The sequence below is a fragment of the Elephas maximus genome, chromosome 3 (genome assembly GCF_024166365.1).
Source record: "Elephas maximus indicus isolate mEleMax1 chromosome 3, mEleMax1 primary haplotype, whole genome shotgun sequence".
Classification (NCBI taxonomy): Eukaryota; Metazoa; Chordata; class Mammalia; order Proboscidea; family Elephantidae; genus Elephas; species Elephas maximus.
Window position 1 is genome coordinate 196,516,929 of NC_064821.1, and position 8,667 is coordinate 196,525,595.

The 8,667-nt window shown below is 39.1% G+C and overlaps 1 pseudogene; it reads left to right on the forward strand.

Annotated features, from left to right (window-relative positions):
• The first annotated feature begins 6,401 nt into the window (after positions 1-6,401).
• LOC126071503 (olfactory receptor 10R2-like) lies at positions 6,402-8,434 on the forward strand (annotated as a pseudogene).
• Positions 8,435-8,667: the final 233 nt, after the last annotated feature.

Consider the following 8,667-nt stretch of genomic DNA (forward strand, 5'->3'; position numbering starts at 1 on the left):
ACCCTACTGGGCAGTTCTACCCTGCCTTATACTGTCGCTATGAGTTGGAATCAACTCGACTGTGACGGGTTTTGGTTTTCTAAGTCACCCAATTTGTAAAACTTTCTTATTGCAGTCCTAGGAAACTTAAACTCTGAGTCAAGACTGACCATAATAATGTAGTTTAGGTCCCTGAATCAAGCCATATCTGAAAAGGACGATCTTGAAATTCAGTTATTTAAGCAAATGAATTCTTTTCCTTGTGCTAGGTAGTATTGTGTTTCTATCACTTGAAAACCTGAGGAGCTACTAGTACACTGCCATCCATTTTTATAATATAATTTTAAAAGGTTTCTTCTTTTATCTTTCTATTTCTATCATTTATACATGGAGTATGTGTTCTTAGCTTTTATATTACTTAGTAATATGGTAGCAAAAGTACCCTGGAAACACTGCTTTCATTCTGTCAAATTCACACATTTCTTTTTCAGTTCAGGAATGTTTTCTAATACTATCCATTGGATTTTTTTTTTTCTGTTTTACTTTTTCTTCTTTGAGGTTCCCTATTTTTAAAATATGTTTAACTTCGTTTTTCTTATATACCATCTTTTTCTTCACCAAGTATCTTTTCCATTTTTCTTTAACACAATATAATCTGTTTGTTTTCTCTTCCTCGTGCTTTTTGGGTAGAGGGAAGAGAATGAAAAATGAAGAGTCTTAGGAGCTATCTCACAGAATCCTGAAGAATGTAACTATAAAAATTAGAATTGATTTCCTATTGCTGGAAAGTACAAGTGAAACCTTGTTTCACATATTATGCATAGGGCATAATTGGGAGTGGTAACTGATTACCCTTGGAAAACCACGAAAGGCATTTTTAGAGCAGTGGTTTAGGAATGAGTCAATGAAAGTGATACAAGGCATTTAAAGACAAAGTTTCCTGGGGACAGAGTCTCAATTTGATTTTAGTTTTTATACCTTTCTCTGAATATGAAATTAAAGGAAAGCCAGAGCCATTTCCTTGCTGGCATACGTAAATCATATGCAAATATCAGAAGTAGAATATGCTTCACTTTAATTTCATTGGAAACCTGAATTTCAACTCTACTAAAAAGAAATGATTGTGAAGCACTGTTTACGATAGCAAAAAGATGGAAGCAACCAAGGTGCCCATCAACGGATGAATGGATAAATAAATTATGGTATATTCACACAATCGAATACTACGCATCGATAAAGAATAGTGAGGAATCTGTGAAACATTTCATAACATGGAGAAACCTGGAAGGCATTATGCTGAGTGAAATTAGTCAGTTGCAAAAGGACAAATATTTTATAAGACCACTATTATCAGAACTTGAGAAATAGCTTAAACTGAGAAGAAAATACTATTTTGTGGTTATGAGAGGGGGGAGGGAGGGAGGGTGGGAGAGGAGCATTCTTATCTACCTAAAGTAGATAAGAACTACTTTAGGTAAAGGGAAAGACAACACACAATACAGGGGAGGTCAGCACAATGGGACTAAGCCAAAAGCAAAGAAGTTTCCTGAATAAACTGAATGCTTCGGAGGCCAGTGTAGCAGGGGCAGGGGTTTGGAGACCATGGTTTCAGGGGACATATAAGTCAATTGGCATAATAAAATCTATTAAGAAAACATTCTGCATCCCACTATGAAGAGTGGTGTCTGGGGTCTTAAATGCTAGCAAGTGGCCATCAATTAGTCTTAACCCACCTGGATCAAAGGAGAATGAAAAGCACCAAAGACACAAGGTAATTACGAGCCCAAGAGACAAAAAGGGCCACATGAACCAGAGACTACATCATCCTGAGACCAGAAGAACTAAATGGTGCCTGGCCACAACCGATGACTGCTCTGACAGGGAACACAACAGAGAACCCCTGAGGGAGCAGGAGAGCAGTGGGATGCAGACCTCAAATTCTCATAAAAAGACCAGACTTAATGGTCTGACTGAGACTAGAAGGACCGCTGTGTTCATGGTCCCCAGACCTTCTGTTGGCCCAGGGCAGGAACCATTCCCAAAGCCAACTCTTCAGACATGGATTGGACTGGACAATGGGTTGGAGAAGGATGCTGGTGAGGAGTGAGCTTCTTGGATCAGGTGGACACTTGAGACTATGTTGGCATCTCCTGCCTGGAGGGGAGATGAGGGGGTGGAGGGGGTTAGAAGCTGGCGAAATGGATACGAAAAGAGAGAGTGGAGGGAGGTAGCGGGCTGTATCAGTAAGGGGAGAGTACCTGGGAGTATGTAGCAAGGTGTATATAAGTTTTTGTGTGAGAGACTGACTTAATTTGTAAACTTTCACTTAAAGCACAATAAAAATTATAAGAAGAAATGACTGTATTTAATTTCCTTGAAAGTGGGTCTCAAATACATGAGAATGAAATAGGTAGTAGTTTCTGGTTTGAGATCCTGCCTGAAGTCCACACAATTGTGTCAAGAAGTAATTCTAGAAATGGGACTAACTGCAGTATTTTGCAGATTTATTCCTGTCCTGAAGTTTCAGTGGTCTTTGAACAGGTTTCTTGAGTTATGTTATGTAACACAAAAGTTATGTAACACAAAGGCTGGGGACTTAGCCTGCACCCTGTGGAGAAATAATTTATTTAGGAAGATACACTGAGAAGACCAGATGTCCAAAAAAACTTATGCTCTGGGCTGTTCCTAGGACAAACTGTTGTGAACATTTGAAAATTGCTGGAAGCTGCAGCAGCTGCTGCCAGGTTTCTGCTGGTAGTTTCTCACAATGGCTGATATAACTTGAAAAAGGCTCTGAGTGAGGAACCACATCTCATTTGGGAGATTCTACTGCTCTCAGAGTAACTTCTGGAATTGCTGACAGAAACATCACTGTTGGGAGCCACTGACAGGATCTGCAGTGAGTAGACTCAGTTGAGGAAGACCCTGTTGCTAGGTGCCTTCAATCTTCTCTGCCATCTTCTAATGAGTCCCTCATGAAATCTTGAGGAAGGGTAGAGAGAGTGCATTTTTCCATTATTATCTCACCGAGGAGGAAGAATAACACTTTCCAGGAAACTTAAAGGTCTATACACTGTGTTGGTTGAGTCCAGCAATAGAGAACTTAAACTTTAACCTCATTTTAAATTCAAGGTGGAAAAGAGTGGCACATAAATATAGAATAGGCACTTAATTCATCTTTCTCCATCCTCACAGCCCCCTCATCTATCCTGAGTCAGACCATCGGAGAATTGCAGGAAAGAATGAGGATGATTGGGGAAATATACAACTTCTTGTGGATGTTGCCCACAGGCTTTAATCCTATTCCATACTCTGAGGCAGACACTTGATTGGAGATCTTTTATTAGTATTATTATTGCAAAAATATATATAACCCAACATTTGCCAGTTTAACATTTTTCAAGTGTACAATTTTATGATACCAATTACATTAATCATGTTGTAGAGCCACCACCCATAATGCCAGATTCCCCAGTATAATAAACAGAAACTCACTGTTTCCTAAGTAATGACTCCCACTTTCCCCCTCTCTCTCATCCCTGGTAGCCATTAATAAACTTTGGTCTCTGTACATTTGTTTATTCCTGTTATTTTATATAAGTGAGATCATACAGCATTTATCCTTTTTCGATTGATTTATTTCACTCAGCATAATTTTTTTTGTGTGTGTGTGCTTCAAGTAAAAGTTTACAGAGCAAATTTAGTTTCTCATTAAACAATTAATACACATGTTGTTTTGTGACATTGGCTGCCAAACCTGAGATATGTCAACCCTCTCCCCTTTTCGACCTTGGGCTCCATTCATCCAGCTTTCCTGTCTCCTCCTGCCTTCTCATCCTTGCCTCTGGGCTGGTGTGCCCATTTAATCTCATGTACATGGTTGAGCTACCTGTATTATTGCTTGTTTTATGGGCCTATCTAAACTTTGGGTAAAGGGTGAACCACAGGAGTGACTTCAGGACTGAGTTAAAAGGGTGTCCAGTGGCCAGACTCTCAGGGTTTCTCCAGTCTCCATCAAACCAGTAAGTCTTTTTTTTTTTTGAGTCAAAATTTTGTTCTACATTTTTCTCCAGCTCTGTCCAGGACCCGTCTATTGTGACCCCTGTCAGAGAAGACAGTGGTGGTAGCCGGGCACCACCTAGCTGTGCTGGACTCAGTCTTGTTGGAGACTGTGGTAGTTGTATTCCATTAACCTTTGAACTAATCTTTCCCTGTGTCTTCGGTTTTCTTCATTCTTCCTTGCTACAGACAGGCTGAGACCAGTCAGAGAATATTAAATGGTTATTTACAAGCTTTTAAGACCCCAAACACTATTCACCAAAGTAGGATGTAGAACATTTTCCTTATGAACTATCTTATTTCAGTTGAGCTAGATGTCCCCTGAGACTGCGGTCCCCAGCCCTCATCCCAGTAAATTGATCCTTATGGGAGTTTGGAGTATCTCTCAGCATAATGTTTTCAAGGTTCATTGTGTTGTAGCATGGATCAGGACTTCATTTCTCTTTATGGCTGAGTAATATTCCATTGTACAGATGTACCATATTTTGCTTATCCGTTCATCCACTGATGGACATTTAGGTCTTTTAATTTCCAGGAAGCTAGGAAAAACAGATTATCACCTCTGTGACCTACACTTAAACACTACACAACTTTCCCTCAGTCCCTGTATCTTTCTTCATAGCTAGTCTTTAAGATTTCAACTTTGCCCGCCAAGACATCACTCTTTTTCCTATTCCTCACACTATGCTTCTCTCCTTGTTGCAGAGATTGAATTTAGAGGTTTCAGATGAACCTAGACTTAAAGAACTTTGTTTTTTCTTTGACAAAGATAAAGAAAGTATTTTTCATGGTGAAGCCTAAGAAGAGGCCTTCCCCTTCATTAAAAAGACCTCAGAAAGATAGCTCTGCATTACCTTCTATAATGTGGGTTTTCCACAGTTACTTCCTCTTCTTTAATTTGCAGCAGTCTTCAACTCCTTAATGAACCATCAGGGAACCTGGGAGAGACAACCAACTGATTGCCAATGCCAGTTTTTCTCCCCTGTTCCTTTTTTCCTGTGGGACCCATAGTATTTTTTCATTCTTTTCACTAATTGGGGCAGAGATGGAACTGTACCAAAAAAAATGTTGCAATAATGGCCCCCTGGAGTTTTGAAAAGTATAAATATCAACCAGCATGTTGGGGCCACAACTAATAAGAGACAAAAGAAAAGTTCTTTAATGATGCTTTGGGGATACTTCTCAGAATTCTCAGCAGAGCAGGTAGGGATTCACAGTTTGGGGCATTGAGATGCCGGTGGTAGAAAGAATAGAATAGTGCCACTTCAGAATAGAAATGGTTCTGAGAATATTTATTTTGTAGCCTCATTTGATTAGAAGATTCTGGATTTCACTGAGTTCTAATAACTATGTGTTAGGGAATGTGAGGAAATGCCCTTGTTGGTTTATTTTATGTGGGAAATTTGAGTGAAGATAGGATTTGGTGTCTGATAGAGACTGATAGAGAAGTGATACCAGTGATAATTTTAGAAATACTGTAATTATCCCCTGAGCTTTAGTCTATCTAGTTGCTTAGTGATGGTAAGACGAGCAAGGTAAAAATATGTATGGTAGGTTTAAAAAAATGAAGAATAGTACAGGGCTTGAGGGGTAGGAAAAAAGAACATTACCAGTTGAGCTGTGATAGGCATCAGGAGGTGTTCAAAGAAATACCATAAAATATGCTCTCGTAAGCCCATGGCCTTGACTCCCTCTCCATCATCTGTGTCTGATAAAATGCTTCCTTTTTTTTTAGGAAGTCTTTACTAAAGAATCGAGAAAGAAAGGCAAGATTCCCATAACTCCCTCTCAAGAATGAGTTTTAAACATCTACCTCATTCATCATCAGTTTTTGGATGCCACATGAAAATATTCTCTGGTGACAAAAGTTTAAAAGAAAAGTATAATAGCTAATTAAGGAGCAAAAACAGTGAGTTTCTAACTGAATGATCTTCCTTTTCAGACCTTCTACTTAGTATGCATTTAGTAATTTAATTTCTTAATAAGTTAACACATTGGTGAATGACTAAATGAGTGGAAGTAAAAATTTGCCTACTCAAGTAACATACAAATGTTGACCTACTGGTTATACTATGATCCACTTGGATAGAAAAACTAAACTGATATTTCCGCTCCAATCCCTTCTTTGAAAGTGGAAATACCCAATAGAAAACACTCAGAAATGGTAGTGGATGAAAGAATTACACCTAAATTGTGTAGGATCAGCAATCAGTGGGTCTCTTGAATTCAGTTACATTAGCTAAAGAACTTTGATTTTATGATCAATTTCTGTGTTTTTATATTCTTTAATTTATTTGGCCATTTTCAATGGGTCTTAATTGCTTTATGGAATTTACCCTTGATTCGAGTTGAATTAAGGGGAAATGGATCTGCCCACTATTAGTCTAGGAGAAATTGGAGGAGCTGTAATGCCTAGAGGTCAGACATGGTCAATAATGGGCTCTGCTTGAAATCCAAGAAAATTGTGATGAAGAGATGTAATAGCTCATTTTGAGAAGAAGCCTGGTAGCTTGGATTTCCTCCTTTGTCTAGGTCAGCACTATAGTAGGTTAGCACTACAATTATAGGGGAAGTCTAAATCAGGTCCATCTTCTTGGCAGGATGATAAGAAGTTAGTAGAATCAATGACTGATCTGACTGTTATAACTTTGTTTTTCTAGAGCTACTTAGGTGTACCAACTGCCTATACATGCACTAAGGTCTCTTCCAACTCCTATCAAGTGGGTCAAAGATAGGTTTTGTGATTTACTGAAAGGATGAAATGAAGGCAATATAATATTATTGTCACTAAAAACATGCAGGAATAGGAGTTGAGGTCCAATGTTGGTCCAGTAGTTCATGTGAAAATAAAATAATACCATTTAAAATTAAAAAAAAAAAAACGTTAAAAGGAGAGAAGCTTAAAGGAACCCCAAGAAGAAAAATCAGCACCCACTTCTTGAAAATCAAATAACATGATATGTAGCAAAAGCTGACATTTACTGAAAGATTGCAATGTGCATGTGGTCGGCTAAGTTCTTTAATTTTAATAAAAATTTAGGATAGAGAAAGAGGTCCTATTAGTATCTCTGTTCTACCAATGAGGAAACTGAGACACAGAGGATTAATGAGCTGGTAAATGATAGAACGAAGGTTGTTACAAAGGAAGTTTTTATTTCCATTCCCTAATTACTATTTGAAGTAGGTGGCATGAACAAATCACCTAGACTTCAGTATTTTTAGAGACGTAGAAATACCACAGGAAATAGCTGTCATCTCTCCGAGTGTTTTGAAACAATTCCATGAAGTCACATAATCAATAAGATGCTTTTTCCGAGTAATTGTCTTTCTCCATTCTCCTATTTATTGCTCCTCAAATTGTAGTGGACCACCTTTTTGCGTCTTTCAGGGTTAACATAATCTGTTGCTTCATTCCTCTTCTCCTTAGGTCAATTCCCAGAATCAGGTCAACCAAGCTAATGTCTCCTCTGTCACAGAGTTCCTCTTGCTGGGATTCTCCAGCCTTGGAGAAACTCAACTCATTCTCTTTGCTGTTTTTCTCTGCCTGTACCTGATTATCTTCAGTGGGAACATCACCATTGTCACTGTCATCCGCCTGGATTGCAACCTCCATATTCCTATGTACTTCTTCCTAGGGATCCTCTCCATCTCTGAGACATGCTATACATTTGTTGTTTTGCCCAAGATGCTCATAAACCTGTTGTCTGTACTCAGAGCAATCTCATTTATTAGCTGTGCCACTCAGATGTTCTTCTTCCTTGGTTTTGCTGTCACTAATTGCATGCTACTGGGAGCGATGGGTTACGACCGCTAAGCTGCCATCTGCCATCCACTTCGCTACCCCATTCTTATGAGCTGGCAGATATGTGGACAACTGGCAGCCTCTTGCGCTGGGATTGGCTTTCTGTTCTCATTGGTAGGAACCCTTTTAGTCTTTAGACTCCCTTTCTGTGGCCCCAACAAGGTCAACCACTACTTCTGTGACATCTCACCAGTCATCCGACTTGCCTGTACTGATAGCAACATCAACGAACTGATCATCTTCATTGGTGGAGTTCTAGCACTCATGGTTCCCATGACTTTCATTTGCATCTCTTATGGCTTCATTGTCCGCACCATCCTGAAAATCCCAACAGCCGAAGGCAAGTGAAAAGCCTTCTCTACTTGTGCCTCCCATCTCACTGTGGTTGTTGTCCCCTATGGCTGTGCTTCCTTTGTCTATCTTAGACCATCACCCAAGTTCTCATCCAGCAAAGATAAGCTGGTAACAGTGACCTATACAGTAGTTACTCCATTATTAAATCCCATGGTATATAGCCTCAGGAACAAGGATGTCCAGATGGCCATTTGGAAAGTGATTGGCCGAGGAGGATTTTATCCTAAGGTTCTACAATGAGAATTTTTTACATCACTTGAAACACCCTTTCAGAGAATATAGCAATAGTTACAATATTAATAACATTGCTGTCTTTCCTTTAGATAACCCTTTACTGGCCTCACGTTTCAAGCTTTTCCATGGTATTATTTTGGTGGGCCTTGTGGGGTGTAGCTTTAAAAGTGGGTTGATTTTTAATTAGACCCTAACCTCAAACAATTTCAAACTTGCACAAATAACTCAGGATACTGAGT